Source organism: Mustela erminea, chromosome 7 (genome assembly GCF_009829155.1).
Source record: "Mustela erminea isolate mMusErm1 chromosome 7, mMusErm1.Pri, whole genome shotgun sequence".
Classification (NCBI taxonomy): Eukaryota; Metazoa; Chordata; class Mammalia; order Carnivora; family Mustelidae; genus Mustela; species Mustela erminea.
This window is the reverse complement of record NC_045620.1, coordinates 18,983,871-19,008,919: the sequence shown is the minus strand read 5'-3', so window position 1 is coordinate 19,008,919 and position 25,049 is coordinate 18,983,871. Positions and strand designations below refer to the sequence as shown.

General features: G+C 39.8%; 1 long non-coding RNA gene across 1 annotated transcript; it reads right to left on the bottom strand.

Annotated features, from left to right (window-relative positions):
* Nucleotides 1-3,963: 3,963 nt before the first annotated feature.
* Nucleotides 3,964-24,296, bottom strand: LOC116594959. The gene is made up of 3 exons (XR_004287482.1): nucleotides 24,012-24,296; nucleotides 8,274-9,455; nucleotides 3,964-4,908 (listed from the first exon to the last, which is right to left on the bottom strand). It is a non-coding gene; the product is annotated as an uncharacterized LOC116594959 (long non-coding RNA).
* Nucleotides 24,297-25,049: the final 753 nt, after the last annotated feature.

The following is a 25,049-nucleotide window of genomic DNA, read 5'->3' as shown; positions in this document are numbered from 1 at the left end:
CCCCCATCTTCTCCCTGGGAACTCTAACCTGGACCCCACCCCAGACAAGATACTTGGCCGCCCATTCTCAGAAGATATAGCCCTTCATCGGGGACAAGGCACTCATTTTAGAGACAGGAAATGCTCCGTGTGACGATCTGAACCCATTCTGCCGAAGGAGGATGACCGAGGAAGATGTACTTAAACTCCCTGAGCCTCGGTTTCCCCATCTATGAGATAGACATCATGGTATATTACAGGGATTTATTACTTTGTTTTTAAGAAGAACTCAATAAAGCAATATATGTCAAGCATTTGACTCAGTATCTGCTAATAGATAAAGAGTAGCTCCATTTTCTTCTGTGTCAGCCATATTTTCCTTTTTCCACAGCAGTCAAGCTCCCATCTTAGGCAGCAGACCTGCTGGGGGATCGGGGATACCTGGTTGGCTCTGTTGGTTAAACATCAGTTTTTGGTTCAGGGCATGGTCTTGGAGTCCTGGAATTGAATTGCACTTTAGGATCTCTGCTCAGTGAGGACTCTGATGATTTTGCTTCTCCCTCTCCCTCTGGCCTTCCCCACCCCACCCCCAACTCATGTGCTCTCTTGCTCATGCGCTCTCTCTCTCTCTCTCTCTTTCTCCAATAAATAAATAAAATATATTTTTTAAAAAGACCTATTGGAGAAGCACCAAGCCAGTAGATAGAGTCAGGCTGCATCCACCATTCTGGGGACAGGAGATGGGGAACTCGAAGGCCAAGACACAGTTCCTCACAGTTCCTCCCTGCTCTCCATTTTGGATGGGGGAGCCTTCTATAAAGCAGTGCAACTGAAGATTGTCTTGGATATTTGAGACTCTCAGGGTTGAGTTCATGGGCCTATCCTTCCATCTGGAGTGGGTTGCTTAATCTCACTCAGCCTTGGTTTTAACACGGGAACAATAATACCTTCATCATTATGAGGATTAACTAGGATACTAAGTAAAACACCAATATAGTGTTTAAACCTGAATAAGCCTTCAATAAATGTTAGTTTCTGTTCTTGTCAACATCCATACTCCTCTGTGTTTAAGAATTCTTTATATACATCTTTACCTCATATCCTTCTCCATGCATCCATGCATCCATGCATCCATCCATCCATCCGTCTATCCCTTTATTCAGTCAAAAAGAACTTGACCTCAGTTCTCAGGTTGAAGTTGAATCTCAGAAATTCCATAACTATTCAGGTTGAATTAATGTACTTATTAAGCATGAAAAGAAGCATCTTGTCACACATTACATACCATTGTTCTTACTCAACAGATCTGTAAGAGCCATTACATGGTTTCTAAGCTCATTAAAGTTTTCTGACTTCTTCCATTCATTCAATAAATACTGCCTTTATTCAACAACTGTGGGCCAGGTGTTTCATGTCCTAAGTTAGAGGGGAAAAAGAAGTGGTTTCTCTCCCCAAGAAGCTAATAGTCCATGGGGAAATGGCCTGAGAAATAGACAAAGATAGTATAGTGTGAAGAAATGTTGCCAAGTGAATATAAGCTATATGTTTTATATTAACTGACAGCCTGCTCCTAAAATTTTGTTTTTGAACACTAATTATTTGGGTTGCCTCTAAAAAGAAAAAGCTCAGATGTTGCCTTATTATGATATTGACACCTTGAATATTTACCCCCCCCCCGTTAATTCCCCCCACACACACACACACGCATGCACACACAGAGTTTCCTGCATGTGAGTTCATCTTTTAGACTCGTGGGTGTCTACCAGGGGCAATTTTAACCCCCCAACCCAGGAGATATTTGACAACATTTGGAAGCATTTTTGGTTGTTGCAACATTGTCTGGGGAAGCTCCCGGCACCCAGTGGATAGAACACAGAGAGGGTCCTAAGTATCCCTACAACACCCCCTACCCCACCACTCACAACACAGTTTTCCAAATGTCAGTAAGTGTCACAGTTGAGAACCTCATCCTAGACCCAGAGATTTATGTATGTTTATAAGTATCTACATGTCCAAGCCACTTTTGGACCCAAGGATTATCCTGTTCAGCCAACTCTCTAAATCTGTTCGTGAGTGTCCAGGTACCAGTCTTATTCTAGAAATTCCTATTTTTCAACTGTTTTGACACTTACTGGACAGCCTTTCCCGAAGAGAACAATTTCATCTCTATTCTCCTATTCAAGGAGTATTGCGACACCCCAGTTCACTGATGAGGAAGCTGAAACTCAGAGAAGTTAAGTCATTTGCCAAAGTTACACAGCTGATTATTGCAAAGTCAGGGTTCAAGCATGGGTTTCACCAAATCATGCTCGGACGTCTTTCTTCTGGCCACTCTCCCTTCCCCATCTTTTGAGTACTTTTGTTATAAAACAGTTCTGTTTTGTTTCGTTTTGTTTTGTTTCTGGACGGCCCCAGGCCAACTTGGTGCAAGTTGTTGCTCAGCTAGAGCCCTCTTGTTCATCTGGTGTCCCTAAACTCAGAGACAGAAGGGGACACACAAAAAGGCAGACATGCTCACTGCCACCAAAGAATCTTCTATCTCTCTATGAGTTTTTGTTCCATTTTATTATTTGCTTTTTAGTTTCTATGTTTTGTGCTTGCACAATCTGGAACAGTCCCAAAAGTCTTGTTCTAGCCCACTCCCCACCCCAATCCCTCTCCAGGGTAGCTAAAGTGACATCAAAAGTCTGCTTGCCAGGGCTCCTGTGTGGCTCAGTTGGTCAAGCCTTTGGCCCAAGTCGTGATTCCAAGGTCCTGGGATTGAGTCCTGCATCTGGCTCCTTACTCAACAAGAAGCCTGCTTCTTTCTCTCCCTCTGTCTGCAAGTTCCCCCTGCTTGTGCTCTCTCTCTCTCTCTCTCTCTAAGTGAGGGAGCTGGGATCTGTCCCAGACCCACTGAGTAAAATCTTTAACCCTTCCCTGCTGTCCATGTGCAAGTTACACGGCCAAATACACAGACACTTAGGAACTGCACAGTTAATCTTGCAAATAAGGTAAAAAAAAAAAAATAAGTGAGGGATGTGTACATAAAAATAACCCAGAAGCATCACTATTCCTGGAGGACTCGCATTTTAAAGGTTTTCCCTTTGTTTAGCTCATCCAACCCTTTAACAAATAATTCCCAAGCTTCTATGAAGCACTAAGCCCCAAGCTAGAGAAAAGGAGACGAACACAAGCAGACAAGACCCTGCCCTCACAGAGCTTATAGTCAGTGGCACCTCTGAATTTTGGTCAGGTCTTTTTGAATGTATAATTGCAAATCATAAGAAATGATCCAAGAAAGCAGCGTGGGGTCACTGAGAGTGTTTATGGGGAGAACCTCACCAGATCTGGGTGGCGGGGTGGGGCAGGAAAATGTTCCATAAGAAGGGACCTCAGACTCAAGCCTAAAGGAAGCTACTCCAAGGTGCTTGAATGATCAGTGAGGCCGTGTCCATGGGCAGAGCTGGGCTGCCCTTCCAGCAGCCAGGAGTAGTGCCTTAAAGCAGTGATCTTTAGGCTTGCTGCTTGCTTACTCACCAAAAGTGGTTTGCAAAGTTTGGTCCTTCCTTGCAAAAGGTACCATTTCTGGTGTCTTGTGAATATTGACCTTTTTTAGACAAAACTATAAAACGTAGCCTATAGACTCTAAAAAAAAAAATCATAGCAATTTCATAACCACCTTCAGCTATTTAAAAAAATGAACAAGCTCTTGTGTAACAGATAGTTAACATTTTTCTTTTTCTCTGAGAACTAATAGTTTCATTTCACTTCCCCCACACCCCACAGAACTTTAAGCTCATGTAATATACTTTGACACTTGAAAATCATTTATTGATCATATTTATCCACTACAAAAATATGTACATAAATTGACTTTTAAATTTTGTTTGTAATTCCTAGGGCTATACGGTTCTAAGTATTAAAAAGTATTTCTTCTATATGGAGATATCATTTTTATTATTACTAAGCCATGCATTAAAACAAGATGGATACATTACAAATTTTGATAAATATTTATTAAGCAGAAATAATAGAATCATATTGGAAATGTATTTTTTAATGAGATATATCCATGAAGCTGTTTATGTTTCTGGGGATGATTATGACTAATTACATGAGAGAAAGAGGATTTGGTATCAATTCTATTCCTTTTGTTTGTTTATCCATCTTTATAGATATCAAATGCTTAGACAATTTGTCCACAGAAATAAGTATATAGAAATGGAAGCTTCTTTTTTAACCATTGTTACTCAAGTTATTATTAGAACTGAATTATCACACAATCATCTAGCATAATAAAATATTTTTAATGTTTTGATTATCCTTTTATTTGGTGCCCTGGAAGTTTTTCATGTGAGTGCAATACACCATAATAAGATTCTCAATGGGCAAAAGTTTTTTGTTTTTTTTTTTTTCATTTTTCATGGGAAACAGGAGACTATGACATAAAAAGGAGAAATTCCAGGAGACTTCTCAGTTAAAAAAATATTAGAAGAATTCATATGGTAATTGATGATCTAAAACCAAATTAGTTTATGTATCTTTTGGGAAAATATTTATAAATCCTCAGAGGTATAGATGCTTCAGGTTAAAGACCACTGGCTTCGAGGATCAGATAACCCTCCACTTAACTTTGGAGGCCAATAATATCCTTGGTTTCCTTCCAACCTGCTGACATCCCAAGGTGGGGAGAAAAGCCTTCTGGGTGGGTGTTGCTCAAACTTCTTCTGCCTTTCTTCAGGCTGAAGGATTTCCCACCATGATTCTTCAAACCATGCATCAGTGCAGAAAGAGGTCCTCTGCTGGGAATTGAATACCAGGAAGGGAACGGTGAAATGAGGTCAGGTGGAATGAGAATGGATTGCATCACTTGATCTTGGAGGTCAAGGAAAGCTTAGTTGAAAAAGTGACACATGATCTGAGATGTAACAGATGAACAGAAGTCAACTGGGCCATGAGAGGAAGTGAGAGAGGGAGAACATTTTAAGCAAATCCATGCATGGAAATGAACCGTGGAAGGAAAGATCATGAGGGGTCTTGTAAATTAGGGGGAAGAGGGCATATTTTCTTCTCAGTGCAATGGAAAACCATCAAATAGGTTTCTTTTTAATTTTTTTAAATGTAAGTATAGTTGACACACAGTGTTATATTAGTTTAAGGCATAAAATGTAGTGATTCCACAACTGTGTGTAATATGTTCTGTTCACCACAAAGGTAGCCACCATTAGTCCCTACACAATGCTAATACAATGCCACTGAGTACGGTCACCCATGCTCTGCCTTTTATTCCCATGACTCATTCATTCCGTAACTGGAGGCCTGTATTTCCCACTCCTCTGCCCTCATTTTGTTCATCTCTCTGCCTCTTTCCCCCTTCTGGCAACCGTGAGTTCATTCTCTGTATTTATAGGTCTGATTCTGTTTTTTGTTTGTCTACTCGTTTGCTTTGTGTTTTAGATTCCACATATGAGTGAAATCCTGCGGTATTTGTCTCTCTTGGTCTGACTTACTTAGTGGAGTACTCTCTCTGTCCACCCATGTTGTCACACATGGCAAGATTCATCCTTTTTATGACTGTAATATTCGTGTGTGTGTGTGTGTGTGTACGCATGCACCACATCTTTATCCATTTATCTATCCATAGATACTTAGATCACTTCCATATCTTGGCTATTGTAAATATTGCTGCAATAAACATAGGGGTGTGTATTGAATGGTTTTAAAGGAGGGACTGACATGATCAGATTTTTCATTTCACTATGGTCACTCTGGAAACTACTAGTGGCCAAGCCCCATAAGGAAGCACAAATCCAGAAAGGAGGTAGACTGGCCGGCCCAGAGCAAAAAAGGACTTTCTCCTCCTCCATTCTAGACAGCAGACCTTGTTTTATGCAACCTAAGCTCATTGCTTAACTCTTTGCAATACCTTCACACTGAACCCCAGCTCCTTGTCTCCTTCTATCTATGTACTTTTTAGTCACTTCTCCACACACCTGTCTGTGAACGTATATTTTCTTTTCTGGTCCCAGAATAGGACTTCACTCATACCTGAGCCCTGAGGGTATTCCAAGTCTGGAGATGACAGCATGGCTCTCCTTCCCCCTTCACTCTGGCCACAGACATGCAGCCAGCTGCTGGGGCTTCTACAGATTGATTCCCAAAGCCTACTGGCTCCTCATCTATTGCTGGCCTATGCATGGGTATCTGAGAAAACCACTTTTTATAAATTCCTAAGCTATGAAACATTTATAATTGGAAATTAAGATTCTGAAGGTGTCATACAGACCTCCATCTCCATATCTTTATCTTTATTTTTTTTAAGATTTTATTTATTAATTTGACAGAGAGAAATCACAAGTACACTGAGAGGCAGGCAGAGAGAGAGAGGAAAGCAGGCTCCCTGCTGAGCAGAGAGCCCGATTCGGGACTCGATCCCAGGACCCTGAGATCATGACCTGAGCCGAAGGCAGCGGCTTAACCCACTGAGCCACCCAGGCGCCCCATATCTTTATCTTTATTCCCCTCTTTCTCTATCACTTTACACACACACACACACACACACACAGCCCAGAAGTGGATTTCTGTCTCCATAAGAGATAGATAAAAATGATCAAACACCCATTGTACACCCAGAGCTCTGTGAAAATCCCACAACTTCCTTAGAGACCTCTGGGCTACCATTCCCATTGAACTCCAGTTTGGGGTACCCCCACCCTTTAGGGTTATACCCCACTCATTCTGCTCCTACCCACGCAACAATTTTAAATTTGCATATAATTAGATTAGTGCAAAGTGTATGGGTATATAAATCCTTGCTGATAATTCTAGGAAGATTCAGGGATTTGCATGATAGCAACACAAACAGCTTCAAGTTGATTTTGAAAGTTCCTGAAGTCAAGTTCCTGAAAATTACTAAAATTCTAAAACCTAAACACCAGGCTCCTATCTTATTCCTTATTGTTTGGCATACTTCTTGTCTTGACAGATTTCTTTCCTTGTTCTCTTTTCCCAAACCAAATTATTGATCTGTTCCTTTCTTTGATGATTATTATGCCTGATGATATACAAATTTGGGTCTCATCTTTTCCAGATGCCCTTCTTTCCTTTTAACAGCTGGTGTGAGCTGTTAAAATAATAAATATTTCAACGCATTACATATATGATCATATAGTCAATATGGTACATATGATATACTTCATAATGTAATGTAAGACAACATAATATCTTGGATACATAACCATATTATATCCACAATGAGTGATTTACAGCTCCAAGAAACTATGTACATTAATAAAAAATAATTGTGAAACGTGTATTTGACTATTAAAAACTCCTTTTGGGGGGCACCTGGGTGGCTCAGGGGGTTAAAGCCTCTGCCTTTGGCCCAGGTCATGGTCCCAGGTCCTGGGATCGAGCCCCACGTCAAGCTCTCTGCTCAGCAAGGAGCCTGCTCCTCCTTTCTCTCTGCCTGCCTCTCTGCCTACTTGTCATCTCTGTCAAATAAATAAATAAACAAAATCTTTAAAAAAAAAACTCCTTTTGGATAGAATTATGTTCTGGGTTAAACTGTTTTAATGTTTTATAATATATGATGAGAAAAATACCAGATTCATGGAATGTGGATTGGTATTAAATAGCAAAATAATATATTGTAGAGTAAGTCTGGGATGTCTGGGGTTGGGAGAAGAAATGTGATTTGTTTTCTTTCCTGTAAAACTTCCTCAAGTCCTTATTATGTCACATGAGGACGTTTACAAATATCTTGATATGATATACAAAATTTTCCAAACACATCTGACCACAGAACACTTTTATCCAAAGCACATTACTCCCTAGAGTTCTGTAGAACACTCCTCAGAAAACACAGTAACTGGAGAATTGCTCAAATTGTATCTACTTCTTAATCCCCTGGGATTCCCAGCCCCCACCCTAAACCTGTTAGCAAACCCCCTTTCTTGGCAAGAACACCCATCATTCTCCCTTCTACCTTCAAGTCATCCTTTCTGGCCACTTCCAGGGCAAAAACATTTGGTCCAAATTCCAGTGATTTAGATTGATAATCTCTGTGTATTAAAAGCCCGTTCAAAACATGAAGTAGACTCAGCAAATAACTTTCTAGAGAAAATTGAATTGAATTGGATAATTTGAGCTCCTTATGAGTAGGATCCAGATCTTTGTGGCCCCCTTATGGTAAGCACTTAGTAAACAGCTGTGAAATGAATGAATAGTATTAACACAGAAATGTCTACCTTTTCCCTAGAACAGAAAATAAGACATTGCATGAGTTTACATAATGTTGTTTGGGGACTGACCTTACAGTATTTAATGCAAATTTTCATTGGTGATCCCAGTCTCCACGCACCATCAAACGAGTCTTGCCATCTGTCAACATCACGGCCTTGAAGGACATCATTCCAGTACTCCCACATCTTTCTGATTTCTTAGAAGTTACTTTGCCTTTGACCTGTTTACACCCTGTCCAAGTTCTAGGTAAATGATTCAGGATATTCCTTCTCCATTTTTTTTCACAAGTTCTTGGTCAACTAGGATGAGGAGTTTGAGAGCTGAACTGAGGAAGTAAAAATGTAACTTGGACGTCTGAAGAAAACCACTCAAGTTTCTAAATGCATTGACTTTCTCGAGTTACAGTAAAAAGGGAGAAAAGCACATCTTGGAAACTGCTGTGGGTGCACATTTGTACTTTGGAGCCCTCCACCCCAAGAAAGTCATGCAATGCACTTCCCAGAAGAGTGAAAACAGAGCAATAAGAAAGGGGTCTTCCTGGGCCAAAGCCGAGTGCCCTCTCTTAGCTATTCAGTTGGATGAGTTTCTTCTCTAATCTGCTTAAAAAGACATTTCATTCTTGAATAGAAATTGTCTAGATAGGGACCCTCTGCCATGACTGTTCAGTATCTGGTCTTGGGGCAGAACTGGGGATCACTATCACTTTGCCAAATAGTTGTCTCTGGAGACATCCTCATCTTTTCCAGCTGGATCTTACCACCTTCTCTCCAAAGCTGAGCCAAGCCTTCTAATCGTTTTCCCTCTCCTTGGCCATCTTTGGACAACTGTTGGTAGCCATGTTCATGTGAAGTTGCAGGAGGAAGAAAATGTAAGTATTTCCCTGAGGACCTCAGATCTGCTTTCTACCAAGAAGTTGACCATTGAGACTTGGGCCTCCACTTCAGATTCTGTAAATGTTGGGTTCTTTCCCCTCTATCTCTGTCCGAGAAGCAGAATATACAAGAAAATGAAATTTGGTCAAACAGACCTTAGTTCAATGCAGGTTCCACTGTTTCCCAGGAGACACTAGAATGTTCCAGATACAGTGGCCAGTGATGTTTACAAAGATGAGTAAGACAAAGCTCTGATCTCAAACCATTTCCAGGCTAGTGGGAAATGAAGGGATATGGGAAGATGTTTTATAATAACTATAAGAATGTTTCGAGGAAGACTTCAATCTAGATTAACTTCATCTGTGATACTCAGGAGATCTAGACAGAGATGGGAATGTTTTAAGTGGGTTTGAAGTATAAGTAAGAGTTTTAGTAAGACGGCTATATTTTTCTACAAGAACAAAATCCTCTAAATATAAATGGAAAACACAATAAAAGTTTATTCCCTGTAGAGTTTACTTCTCCACAGAGTAACCTAGGTTCCCAGACTACATGATTTCATTGGTTCTACTGTTCCCTAGGACCTCAGAACCCTTCTTCTGCACTGTCACTGGATCCTCTCCCTCTGTATGAGGAAGACACAGAGTCTTTCAAGCTCTGCCTCTCAAGCCTCTATGTACAATGAAGACACAGACCTCTCAAGAGGCTTTAGGGCCCAGTCAAAAATTACCTCACCTCACTGCTATCCACTTTACACTAGACAGAAAGTCATGGCGCCACTTAACTGCAAAGGAAGCTGGGAAATGTAGTTCTCCTGTATGCCCAGGGGAGTGGAAAAATGAGTCTGGTTAATTCATAGTACTGAGAGTGCCAGAATAGGAGAAGGGAGAGATCTTTCATGGGAAAGGAATGGGGATCTAGCTCTGGCAATATCAGGTGGGTCACTCAATAGGAGCACTAAATTGAACTTTTTTTTTTAAGAAAAGTGTATTTGGAAACCACTCAGGAAAATTAAAGGCAGAACTTTGAGATTTTAGGCAATAGGGTTGAAAAAGAGTAAAATGACATGGCGATTCACAGACCTGTACCCCTGGGGCTAATAATACATTACATATTAATAAAAAAAAAAGTGAAGAGTAAAATGAGAGTTGGTCTGTCATCAGATGGGACACAATATCCAACAGGGGTCAGCTCTGCCCAAACCAACTGAGCCATCCAGGCAGCCTCAGCTCTGCCCTAAAAAATATACACATTTGTCCTCCATTCCCTGCACAAAGGGACAAGTCCCCAGAAAGCTCCCACAAGGAGGATTTGAGCTATTTAAAAACATGAACTTTTCCCTTTTCCTTTCATATGTATAGACAGACCCCAATGCCAGAGACCCAAAGACCTTCAAGTAGACCCATACCCCTCAGGGCAGTGACTTTCAGTCCTGCCCTGAATCCCAGGCAAACTTCCCACACTATTGTGAACTAAAGTATCCAGCCCATAAGTCAAAGATACAGATAGTTACCAGGTAGGTCCAAGATATTGGATTCAGAGAAGAGAACTTTGAAAAACAATGGAAATGTGGTTTGAGATATAGTTCAGGGGCCTGCACAGGAGAATTCTAAAAGACGACGACCTTGGCAACCAGAGTTGATGCCTGCTGTCTTCTCACCCATCTTTGGCAGGTTTTGAGATCAGATATGCTAACGGACTCTAATTTCCAAACAATCAGTCCAAGAGAATGTATTTTTTAAAATTTAAATGATTTTTGACCTTAATTTGTCTTGATAAATTATTATAAAAGCCACAAAATTTCATGTAATCCAAAACAATTTGAAGTTACCTAAAATCTCACCACTTAAAAATTGAGTATTAAATGAACATTTTCCTAGACACGTCTCTCTCTCTCTTTTTTTAAGATTTTATTTGTTCCAGAGTCAGAGAGTGTGAGCAGAGGGAGGAGAAGATGGGATGTGGGGGAAGAATCTCAAGCCAACTCCACAGCAAGCATGGAGCCCAATGTAGGGCTCCATTTCATGATCCTGAGATCATGACCTGAGCTGAAACCAAGAGTTGGATGCTTAACTGATTGAGCCACCCAGGCACCTCCTAGACTTCTCTTTATACGTAAAGGTAAATGGATGGTTGGATGGATGGAAGGAAAAGGGGGGGCAGAGAATAAGAATATATTATAATGGGGGCATCTGGTGGCTCAGTCAGTTAAGTGTCTACCTTCAGCTCAGGTCATGATCTTGGAGTCCTGGGATTGAGACCCATGTCAGGCTCCCTGCTCAGCAGGGAGAAGCATCTCCCTCTCCTTCTAACCCTCCTCCCCAGTTGTGGTCTCTCTCTCTGTCTCAAATAAATAAATAAAATGCTTTTTAAAAGAACATATTATAATGGAACTATATGTTCCAGTGTAGTATTTTTATACTTTAAAAAAGCAATGATATTTATTGATAATTCAAAACACATACACACACACACACACACACACACACACACACACACACACCCCTTCAAAGAAACTGTTTACAGCTCATCCCTCATGGTGATAGGAATTCCTTCACCTAAGTAAGTCTCCTTAGCCACTGAAGGAAGCCACCATGCTATTCATCACTCCTCCACCTTTCTTAATTTCTTCATTGACCAAACATTTATTGAAGACCTATCATGAGCCAGGCATTAGGCCAGTGTAGGGAAAAAGTGAGCAAGACCAACACAATCCCCATCCCCATGGAATGTGGGTGCAGAAGAGTATTTCTTGGAGTGGGGTTCAACATCTTAGGGCATCCGGCTTCATGGCATAGTGTGAGATCCAGGAACCTGCATTTTCAACAGCTGTCCAGATGATTTGGATGTATACCTCAGTTTAAAACCACCCTGCTAGTAGGGCATTGCCCAAAAAAGGCATGACGTACACATGACGGCCCCAAGACAGTAATCCAGGTCAAGAGAAGGCGATGGATCTGGCTGATGGAGCTACACATTTTGGACAAATCCATGGTGTGATTATGGGTCTCACTTAACTTACGATCAGATCTAAATTACCACTGAAATGAGGAGGAGATTATTTTTTTTTTCCCTCACAGAAAGCAGCCTCTTTGAAGATAGTGGACTTTGGCAAATTTTAAGAAGGTTACGTCCTTTGCATAACCTGGTGGACACATTTTCAAGAATTTTGATGCAGGAATGTTAACCCCAATTTCTATGAATATCTGCCACCCATGACTTCTTTGTTCCCTGACAAATGTCATGAGGACTTAGAATCTTTAGACAAAGATTCCCAGAGGACAAAACAGTGAATGCTTAAGGATGAGTGTCAACTTCCTGCTAAAAACTGAGTGTCCCCCCTTGAAAAAGGCAACTAAAAGATTTCTTTCTCCTTTGCTATTTGGCTGAAAGTTTCAGATCTACACTCTAGGTGCGAGAGAGGTTATTACACAATAGGGACCCTGAGACCAGGCAAAGAAAGATCTAAGGAAGAGGAAGCTGTGCTTTCCACATTTAAATGACACTGCCTAGCAAATGACAGGCGACCAGGTGGGAATCTGCTCACAGGATTCATGTAATTATGTAAATTGAATGAATACACTATTTAGAAAATATATAATATTCAGATGGCAACATTCAATTTTTAATCACCCTCCAGCCCTTTAAAGATATGGTTTGCTAAAAACTAATTATAAATATTATTTTACAAAACGCTGAAGCCATGGGGGTCTGCTTAAACCTCTATTACATAATAACATTTATTATTTCAATGAGTGAGTGAATGAATGTTCGAGAAAATAAAATTAGAAGACTGGAAATTAGCTTTTAAAAATCTCTGAAATGTTAAAATAATTATCACAAACCCAAGGCCTTTCTCCATGCTAGCCTATAATCTTTGTGTATACATATTACAGCGAGATTTAGTGTCTCATTTTTTTAAACCGATATTAGTTTAGGCAGAAGAAAAGTTTAGTGGGTTTAGACTCTAGGAAAACAAATAGTAATTGCCACAAGGGAGGTTTAACTGATAGCTCGATAATGAGGAAAAAAGGAAAAAAAATGAAAAAACAACAACAACAATAAAGTTTTAAAATTCTAAAATCGCAGGTTTCTGGTGACATTCCATATAGGGACGAGTAGCCCTATATGCACAATACAGAGCAATAATTGATATTCATACCAATGATTTCAGGTTATCAAGAAGGTTTAGGGATCCATCCATCTATTCCAACTCAAAAGATGGGGAGGTATCTGATACACTTAACATTTCCTTCATGGTTAGTTGTTAAAGTTTTGGTATTTTATGGGTTTGGCTTCCATCATGGGTAAAATTCACTTGGCCAGAAAACCTCTTGCTTCAATGACTAGAGTTGCCAGATTTAGCAAATGAAAGTACAGGATGTGCAGTTACATTTGAATTTCAGATAAACAATGAAACACTTTTTGGTATAAATTTATACTGCATCCAATATTGGGGACATACTTATGTCCCATGCAATATTTGGGACACACTTATATCAAAGGAAAAAAAAGTTGTTTACTCGAAATTTAAATTGAATCGGGTGTCCTGTGTTTTGTCTGGCAACCCTACCAATGACTCAAAAGGAACCTGGTGATGCATCTCAGAGGTAGTACATTCTGGAATGGTTGCACTTGAGAAAGCCTGGCTGATTCTACAAGTCACTTCGATCCAGCTTTTCAGAAGGAATCTGTAAACTTTAGGACAAAATAACTTCTTAGGATAATAAGCTTCCTCTGAAAGTCTCAGGTCAAGTGAGATCAAGGCTTGAGACACACCTGCAGGCAGTTTGCAAATAGAGTACATTCTAGGGAAGTAGGTTTTAAGAAGTTAGTTCACTCCCTAAGGCCCCTGGTAAATTCACCTCCACAGAACTGAGCTCTGTGGTGAAGGAGTTGGGTTGTACTGAAGGGAGCTGTGGGAAAAGGGGTCATGAGCTCGTTTCTAAAGCTGCTACAGAATATTGAGAATCCTCAGTCCTCTGTTTCCCTCCTCTGGGTCTACCACTCCTACACTTCTCCCTTCTCCGGAACTTCTCATCTTAGCCCTATTTCTGTGTTTCTGTAATGATCTGTATTGTTCTCCGCGATATTGTGATTTATAATAAAAGATCCATATTGGGTCTTCACCCCCACTTCTGACACAGAGCTCCTAAGACCCTTGGAATTGCCTAAGTGATGAGAGCGATAAAGGTGTCTTCTGTTAATAAGGTGACTTTCGGACCTCATGGAAGGATGGGGACTGGTTGCCAGGAGAACCGTCCAGGTGACTGGAGGAATGGAACTTTCAGTCCCACCCCCAGACCTCCTGGGCGGGGAGGGGAGCTGCAGGTTGAGCCGATCACTAATGGCCAATGATTTAATCCACTGTGCCTACATAATGAAGCTTCCCTAAAAACCCAAAGGACAAGGTTGGGAGAGCTTCTGGGCTGGGTGAACACATGGAGGTGCTGGGAGAGCGGTGCTCCTGGAGAGGGTACAGAAGCCCGGTGCCCCTTCCCAATACCACACACACACATACACACACACACACACACACACACACACACAAATACACACACACACACACACACACACACACACACATACACACACACACAGAATCGGGTCCAGAACCCCAAAAGCTTCTCTCCTTGGGTTCAATAAAGGATGGAGAATGTATCTTTTAACTTAATCTTCCCAAGGATTGAACACATAATATGTATTTGCCTGGATGGAAGAGAGGTCCGATGGAAGGACAATACCGTTGAAAATATTCCATTGAGTTCCTGGAGGGGAAAAAATTAGCTCTTTTTCTTGTACAAGAACATAGTCCCTTTATTCATATCAGCCCCAAACTGAAAAAGTCCCTGTGTCCTCATTATTGGTAAACACACTGGTGTATGAACCCAATGGAATCCTGCTTCGCGATCAAAAGTAATAAACCACTAAGGCACACAATCCAAAATATTATGGCAAGGGATAGAAACCATACAAAGAGTACATAACGTATGATTCCATTTTTGAGGCAATCCAAACAGACAAAACTAACTTAGGGCAGAAAAATACAGGAACAAAGTTTGGGAGGTGGAAGGAGCGGGGATTGATTGGGAAGGGTCACCAGAACTTTCTGAGAGATGAGGCTGTTCTGCACCCTTGATAGTTACTTAGATCGCCTACAGGCATAAGTCTTTGTCAAAACTCCATCAATGTGCATTCAAGATTTGTATGTTTCATTGTAAGTAAATTTTACCTTATAAGAAGAAATACCTGTAAACAGATATCAAAATCTGGTTATGTGCAAATGTATTTAGGGCGAGTGTAGTGATAGCTGCAATTTGCTTTGAAATGCATCCAAAAAGCCAAATGGATTCATGGCTGGATAGAGGAATACCCAGACGGAAGATGATGCAGGCACAGTAAAATATTAATGACAGAATCCAAGCAGTGAGCCTGTAGGTGTTCCCCAGAAAATCCTGTCAATTTTGCTATCGTTCTGAAATTTTTCTCAATCAAATGTTGACATAAAAAGAAACTTCTGATTCACATCATGGTCCAACTGCTTCACTCGAGAAAGAATTCTGAAGTTCTTGGGATAGTTGAGAAGCTTTCTTTGGGGGAGCAGTTACCTCCGAGGCATTCTGGGGGACTGGTCCCTCTCTGACAAGCCGGACTGGGTACAACCGGTGAGAATTGTACTCTGGTTATCTTCCATCACCTTGTCCATTCCTGCGCTTTCTCCCCTGAAAACCCTGCCTTTTCAATTCAAAATAGGAAGATGCCCTAGTACTTTCTCCCTTTCCTTTTCAATTTCCTCCCTGCCTTTTCAATTCAAAATAGGAAGATGCCCCAGTACTTTCTCCCTTTCCTCTTGCACCAGCCTCCTCATGGGACTTTTAACCCTTTAGTGTCAGCCTCATTAAGAGTTGATCAGAGACACCACACTCCCAGGGTTCACCGGACCTCAACGGCTCCCTCCTGCAGAAGCGGTGGCCTGAGCACCGCTCTCAGGACACATTTCTGCAGCTGCTGAAGAAGAGCATTTACTGCGGTGAAATTTAGGCCCAAGGGGAACTCGAACACCATGCCCAGGATTAAAAGCGACATGCGACCCAGGATTAAAAAGCTGGCTTCCAGAGAAAGAAGCAAGCTGATGCTTTCGACTCCGTCAGATTCAGAAAAACTGCCTGTGGAATTCCATCTGTGAAAGTTCCGGAGACTTCTCAGTGTGATCAGTCAAAAAAAGAAAGAGGGAGAGAGATGAGGATAAGGAATCCCTTTTAATAACAAAACAAAGCAAAGCAAAATGTCACAGATGCCCTTTAAAGTGAAGAGAGGAGGGATCCGTCCTGTCCTGTTCGGTTGGAAATGTCTGTGACTTTGTGTCACCTCCTGGCTTTAGGATGTGGGAGATACATCATAGCTGAAAGCCTCACTCTTCAACCGGGTCTCCCCAGCCAGGAAGCTGCGGGAACCCAGGACCTATGATGCTGGGTATTCCAACCTTCATGTTAGGAAGTCTGGGTCCAGTGATCTTCTACTTAGAAACAGACACAAACTCTACCCACTGAAACAAGGTAGGAAAATGTGTTCCCCATCACCGAAAGTATTCAAACTGACACTGGACCAGATAGGAGGGATCACTACTGACAGTTAAAAGATAGAGTGGTTTTATGGGCTGAGTTATGTCCCCCACTCCCAAGTTCATATGTTGAATTGCCAACCCCCAATATCTCATAACAGAACGGTATTTGGGAATAATCTTTAAGGAAGTACTTACATTAAGTGATGGCATTAGTGTGAGGTTCTAGTCCCATATGACTGGTATCCTTACATGAAAAGTGGGAGACACCAGGGCCACATGCACAGACAGATGACCAATGAAGAACAAGTAAGAGGGCCGCCACCTGCACACCAAGGAGAAGGGCCTCAGAGGAAACCAACTGTGCTGGCACCTTGATCTTGGACTTCCAGGCTCCAGAGCTATGAGAAAACAAATTTCAGTTATCTGAGCCCCCTAGTCTGGGTTATTTTGTTATGGAAGCTTGAACAAGCTAAGGGTAGATGGTTTTCCAACTTCCATCTTTGCATGTAAGCTAGGTGATGGCAAGATCATTGACTTGTTCACTAGAAGATTCCAAACACCTGCCATAGTCCTTGATGGAGAGTAGGCCTTGTGTAAATAACTGTTGAGTGAATGAATTTTATTAGATTTTCTGAAGAGTTCTGTGTTGATTAGAAGTCCACAGCCAAGCACAGTGTCTTTTAAGCTTACTCGTTGGACCTTGCTATAGTTTTATTACATTTATTATATATAGCATGTTGCATTTCTCTGGTTTGATTTTAGAAAATATGGGACATACAGGCATTAAAAGAAAAAATAAGTCTTCTGAAATTCCAAACCTAAGATGTAACTATTGTGAACATTTGGATCACTTTTGTCATTCCTAAAAATATACACATACATAAGTTTAAGACAAATCGTAAATACAATGTTTTTTCTTCTTTTCACAGAAGGTTGTAATATATTTTCCTATCACATTACATATTTTTTCATATAGGATCTGTCAGGTATGCATATTTATTCTATGTGAGAATGGAATATTGTTTAATCATCTAAAAATTGAGTTAAGTACAACAGAAAAAATGAAATAAATTTACAAGTTCAAAAAATGTTAATTTTTAAAATTGCATTTAGGGAAGTAACGTATTTTCCCATTTTTTTAAAAATATTTTAAAATCTTGAGCCCTGGGACTCAATCCCAGGACCCTGAGATCATGACCTGAGCAGAAGGCAGCGGCTTAACCCACTGAGTCACCCAGGTGCCCCGATTTTCCCATGTTTTAATTGACTATTTGAACAGTCCCTCCTTTATTTTATTTTATGACTTTTCTATTGTTTTATGTCTAGAAAAAATTTCCCCATCTCTGAAACAGTTAATTAATCACTTCTATTTTCTTTGGGGACATTTCCATTACCAAACCAATACATGCTCATGATACAAATTTTGAAAATACACAAGAGTTAGAAGAATAAAAAAGTCATCTCTAATACTCTGACCTTCTATTGTTTTCTTTTCCATCAATTTTCAATGTATTTTTTTACATGTTTGTTATCATATCGTACCTCTAAAATTTTATGTGCTAATTTAAAATTTATCTATATGATTATAAAGAACATCTGATCACTGTATAAAATCTAAAGACTACACAGCATTACTTGGAGAAAATGAAAACAAGTAAATCTGATCCCCCAGGCAGAACCACTGTTAACATTTAGTATACAACATCTCCTTCTAGTTTGTTATATATATTTTTACACAATTGCAGATGTGCACTATGCACGAAATTGCCCTGATTTTGTTTTTTCATCTAAAATTAATACATTCTCATGGTAGAAAACTGTGTATCCAAATGCATAAAATAGAAAATTAAAATTATGAATAATGGTGCCATTCAAGAGAATCATCATTAATAACTTTGCATATTACCTTATAGAATAATATTCACATGTGTTCTTTGAAAGTAACAAAAGAATATACATATAAGTCATGTATATTTATATATGATACATTTAAGACAAGATTCATAAGTTTTCTACATAAGATTTTAAGCTTAATAATTAGTATAAACTAATCAAGTCCTTTGATGTTTGTTGTTTTCATCTGTATTTTTAAAGTTCTCAACTTTGACCTCCACGTTACTGACTTGATTTTCTGCAGAGAAGTTCTACCCTCTACTCTCTCCAATGATGATTTTAATTATCTTTTTGCAAATTCTCTTCCTATGTAAACCAGCTCATCACATTTTTTTTTTCCATTTCTATTTCACGTTTTTATTTTTTTTCCATTTCTTTCTCATGGTTTTCTGCTCATCATTCAGGATTTATATGAGAACTTTGGAGTTTTTTTATGATATTTTCTCCGGTTTACTTGCTCTTGTTGTTTCTTAATTGAACTTTTAAAATTTTTGATCATTGTAGTTCATATGTAGTTTTAAGAAATAACGCAGAGATCCCATATGCCATTTCCAGTTTCCCTTAATGGTAACATCTTGTAAAACTATAGTCCAGTATCACAACCAGGATACTGACATTGATACAGTCAAGATACAGAACTGTTCTGTACTCTTCTTGCTGCTTATACTCACACTTATCACGGTCACCCTCTCTTTGCTTCCCTTTGTCCCTGACCCTGGCAGCCATTAATCTGTTCTGCATTTCTATAATTCTATCATTATAAGAATGTTATATAAATGAGACAATGTGTTATACAACTTTCGGAGGTTCGTTTTTTCATACAACATGATTTCCTGGACAGTCAACCAAATAGTTTTGTGTTTTTACATTTTGAGACATTTACATAAATGACACAAAATTTTGGTGAACACACCTTCCTGTGGTTCCCATAATCATCAATGCCTGGCATTCACACATTCGTGTCATTTTTCTTGTACATGAGACCTGCACCTTGCTTCTAACCCATGAAATGAGGTGAAAAATGATGCAATATCTGTGATCATGTTTATAGGATTATGTAAGGGTGTGACACCATCTTGTTAGAGTCTCTTTATCTCCTGCCTTTTTTTTTAAGATTTTATTTATTTATTTATTTATTTGAGAATGAGAGAGAGAGACAGAGACAGAGACAGAGATCATGAGCAGGGGGAAGGGCAAAGGGAGAAGGAGAACCAGAATCCGTGCTGAGCACAGAGCCCCACACAGGGTTTGATCCCAGGACCCTGAGATCATGACCTAAGCTGAAACCAAGAGTCTGACATTTAACCAACTGAGCCTCCCAGATGGCCTATCCCTTGCTTTAAAGAAGCAATCTGCCACAGAGCAGGTGGCTGTATTTGGAAGTCCATGTGGCAAGCCATATTAGATGGCCTCTCAGAGTTAAGGATGACCTGACAAAATTGAAACCTTCCATTCTACAGCCACAAGGAAATGGATTCTACAAAATGCTAAGGGAGTTTGGAAGTAAATCCTTCACTGGTAGAGCTTCTGATGAGACCACAACACTCACTGAGACTAGGAATGTACCTTGGTGACATAATGAACCCAGGTAAGCCATGCCAACTTCTGGCCTCCAGATCCTGTGTGACAATAACTGTGTATTACTTCAAGCCCTGAGTTTGTGGTAGAATGAATACCATAATATATTGCAACTCATCTTTTTTCACTCAACATTGTTTTTAAGATTTGATATATTGTACTATATATATATTGATATATACAGTATATATATATAATATTATATTGTATATACTGTATATAATTGTATATACAATATATATTATATATATTAATATATTGTACTGCTTTATAGAATTTTAACATATAAAAAACCATGACTTCTCATTCCACCATTAAAAAAAGATGTATCTTCACTTCTTAGACATTAAAATAACAAGTGCTATAGAGAATATCTTTATACTTTCTCAGTACACACACAACAGCTTCTCTAGAAAAATGTATCTCAGAATAAAATCGCTGGGTCAAAATATATGTACATCTTTGACATTATTATGTATTGTCAATTTGCTCTCAAAATTGGTTGTGTAATTTTGGCACAGGAGAGTTCCTGATTCTCTACGTCTTCACCAACACTTGGTATGATCAGACTGTCATTCTTACTAATGTAATCTTGTGAAATGACTGCTTTTTGTTCCATATCATTAATTACAGTGAGGCTAAGCTTTTCATATGTTAATTGATGGTTTGGGATGACCTATTCATGTTCTTTGCTTATTTTTCTATTGATAAGTTTTCATTTATCTTATTGGTTTATAGGAAGCTACTTTGTATTCTAGATGTTTATCTTTTGTAAACAATGAATTGACATAAAATTCTCCTACTTTATAAATGATCTTTCAAGTTTGCTTATGGCCACACACACACACACACACACACAGAGAATTTTAAGGTCAAATACATCTCTATTTTTCTTTATACATTGTACATTTTGTATCCCGTTAAAAAGTTTTCCTTCCCTCAAAGTCATAAAGGTATTCTCCTACATGGCTTCTAAATCTTTTCAGGTTTGCTTTCATAATTGGGTCATCATACACTTAGAATTTATAGTTTCATAGTGAATATTATTCAAGCACATAAAAGAAGAAAATCCTGCCACTTGCAACAACATGGATGAACCTGGAGGACATTATGCTAAGTGAAATAAGCCAGATAGGAAAGACAAACATGTATGAGCTCACATATACATGGAACCTAAATACAGTTAGAAAACTCTTAGAAACAGAAAATAAAATGGTGGTTTCCAGAGGCAGGGAGAAATGGGGAGATGTTAGTGAAATGGTACAAACTTTCAATGATAAGATGGATAAGTTCTGGGGACTTAATATACAACACGGTGACTCTACTATTAATAATAATAATGATAATATGATAATGTATTGTATGCTCCAAATTTGCAAAGAGGGTAAATCTTAAGTGTTCTCAGCATCAAAAAGCAACACAAAACAAACAAAAACCACCCAAATGACTTTGTGAGGTGATGGATGTGTTAATTGGCTTGATTATGGTAATCATTTCACAATGTCTACATATATCAAATCATCACATTGTACACCTTAAATATACACAATTTTTATTTGTCAATCGTGCCTCAATAAAGCTGGAAACTCATGCCATTTATACAAGACATATATCCTTTGGATATCTGGCCTAAAGCTATTTTGTGTGTGCATGAGAACATAAGCTTTCCTAGAACTATTTCAACACAGCTACACAAACGTGGAGAGTCCAGTGGGGTATTGCACTCACTGAATTGTTTTACATAGCATGTCATTGATTACCCTTCAACTTATTCTAAATAGGAGGATCCAAAGTTTGCCACCATTTTATAAATGGTAAAGAAGACACGGCGTAAGTGGAAGGCATTTCAGAGTCCATTTCCCTCACTCCTTGACCATATCGGCTCATTTCTGCTCTATTTTTTCAAAAGTCTATCTTCTTCGTGACCATGCTGAATTCTCTGATGACAGGTTAATGCTGCCAAGCTAGCAACTTGAAATGAAGTAATTTTAAAACCTGCATTCTAATAATGGGAGTCGCTCACTTTTGAGCCTATAACTAATTCAAAAGCAATTGAAGCCTCCTAAGGAGAGCCTGCTGTAGTGGGAAGCAATCCCCCGGGCTCCCAAGTGAAGCCCTGAGACAGGCTAACTCCATCAGGCAAATATGCAGGCAGGCAGGCTGTCTCCTGGAAGAGAGAGCCCAAAATAGAATAGGGATAGAGTTGATCACACCACCATCAGGCTATCCGATCAACTCCCTTAAAAGTCCGTGCTCCTACAAAACAAGCTCACCCTGATGTATTGCACTGATCGCAAGTGGGACTTGTACACTGTGCATACATTTCTCACTAAACGCCAACAGAATAGCACCTTTTAAGTGTGGGGCACCTGTTATGCACTGAACACAAGAAAACGTAACTGCTCTATAGTTTTGAGCAGCACACAGTCGTTTCTTTGAACATTAACAGAATGACATCAGTGTGTTTGAGGCAGTGGTGGGGGTGCTTCTCCTATCAGTGTTGAGATGTCATAAGGGTGCACATGTAAAATAAAAATTACAACTAGACAGAAGTGTCACTGGGGCGCCTCGGTAATAACAGTCAGTTAAGGGTCTGACTGTTGGTTTCCGCTCAGGTCTATAGGGTTAGAAGATCAAGCTCTGCTTTGGGCTCCCCGCTCAATGCAGAATTTGCTTGAGACTGTCTCTTCTCCCTCTGGCTCTCATGGTTGTGCGCTCTCTCTCTCTCTCTCTCTCTCTCTCTCTCTCAAGTAAATAAATCTTTAAAATAACCAATTAATTAAAGTATCACTAATAAATTATACAAGAAGAACAGGAAAAAAATAGCTCTGTCAGAGTAAATATGATGACTTACAAAAAGGGGGATGCTAAATGAGATAATTCCCAACAGTTATGAAAAGTGGGAAAACACCAGCTGATTGGGGGATTTTGCTTCTCTGCAGTCTTTCATCCACATGGCAGGTTTATTACCCCCAAGAAAAGGAAGGCAGAACAGTCAATAAAACTAAAAGACAACCTCCTGAATAGGAGAATATATTTGCAAATGACATATCCGATAAAGGGCTAGTATCCAAAATACATAAAGAACTTACACAATTCGACACCTAAAAAAACAAATAACCCAATTAAAAATGGGCAGAAGACATGAACAGACATTTCCCCAAAGAAGACATCCAGATGGCCAACAGACACATGAAAAGATGCTCCACATCACTTGTCATCAGGGATATGCAAATCAAAACTACAAAGAGATGCCACTTCACACCTGTCAGAACAGCTAAAATCAAAACCGCAAGAAACCACAGGTGTTGGTGACAATGTGGAGAAAAGGGAATCCTCATGCACAGTTGGTGGGAATGTAAACTGGTACAGCCACTGTGGGGAATGATATGAAGTTTCCTCAAAAAATTCAAAACAGAACTACCCTGCGATCCGGTAATCACCTTACTGGGTATTTACCCAAAAAATAAAACACGCTCATTTGAAAGGATATATGCACCCCTCTGTTTATTGCAGCATTATAGCCAAATTATGGAAGCAGCCTAAGTGTCTAATAATAAATGAAAAATCTGAAAAGACGTAGTGCATATGTATGTATATACAATGGAATATTATGCAGCCATATAAATAATAAACTTTTGCCATTTGCAACAACACGGATGGAGCTAGAGAGTATAATGCTAAGTGAACTAAGGCAGAGAAAGACAAATACTATGTTTCACTCATATGTGGAATTTAAGGAAAAAAACAAATGAGCAAAGGGGGGAAAAAGAAAGAGGGAGAGAGAAACAAATCAAGAAACTGACTCTTAACTATAGAAAACAAACTGACGGTTACCAGAAGGGAGGTGGGTGAGGGAATGGGTGAAATAGGTGACAGCAATTAAAAAGGACACTTACCATGATGAGCACTGAGTAATGCAGCGAATTTCTGGAAAAAAGAAAAGGGAAGGCAGTTTCACAGCTCGGTTCCGAGTTTCAATCTAGACTTTAAAGCCCACACTGGATAGTCTTGAGAGGTAGATTTCCAAAAAGAGAAAAGGATTTTTCTCAGACTTCCCCAAACTAGATGTTTACATATCAGGAAGTAAAGCTTGGAAGGAATAAGCATGCGGTAAATCTTGGGCAAACACAGGCATAAAAATGGTGAAGGGAAATGTCTCCACACAGGAAGGGTTAAGTCATCCGTGTGCTGGTTGAGGGCACAAGAAAGTAAAGAGCACAAAGTGAAAGACGAACACCTCCCTCCCCACACCCTGGAGGAGGGGTAAACCGCAGCGGTCAGGAGCTGAAACACAAAGATGAGAATGTCTGATGTCATTCTCCCAACCCTACAAGGATGCATAGTGTCTCCACTATGTCCTTATACTATCTTAGGAAGGAGGCAACAGGCTGGGGCGGGGCTGGGGGAAGGAGGTGGATAATAGAACCCCGGCTGCAAGGGGTTAAGAGCACAACTGAGTCATTGACCTAAACACAGAGAGATCAGGTTTTAAACGGACGATGCATCTTTGATGGGCAAGACCAAGGGCTTTTCATCAAAAGAAGTCCTGGCAATTTGAAAGCAAGAGAGTACAGTTGTAGAGATAGTTGTAAAGGTAGTTATGTTCACTTAAAGGTAAGAAATGATGAATTTAAAAGCCAAAGTTTGGGGCGCCTGCGTGGCTCAGTGGGTTAAGCCGCTGCCTTCGGCTCAGGTCATGATCTCAGGGTCCTGGGATCGAGTCCTGCATCGGGCTCTCTGCTCAGCAGGGAGCCTGCTTCCCTCTCTCTCTCTCTGCCTGCCTCTCTGCCTACTTGTGATCTCTGTCTGTCAAATAAACAAATAAAATCTTTAAAAATATATAAAAATAAAAAAAATTTAAAAAGCCAAAGTTGGATGTTGGAAGTTTTGGTGAAATAGCGGAGCTCTTTGATATTTTTATGGCAAGGGACCCT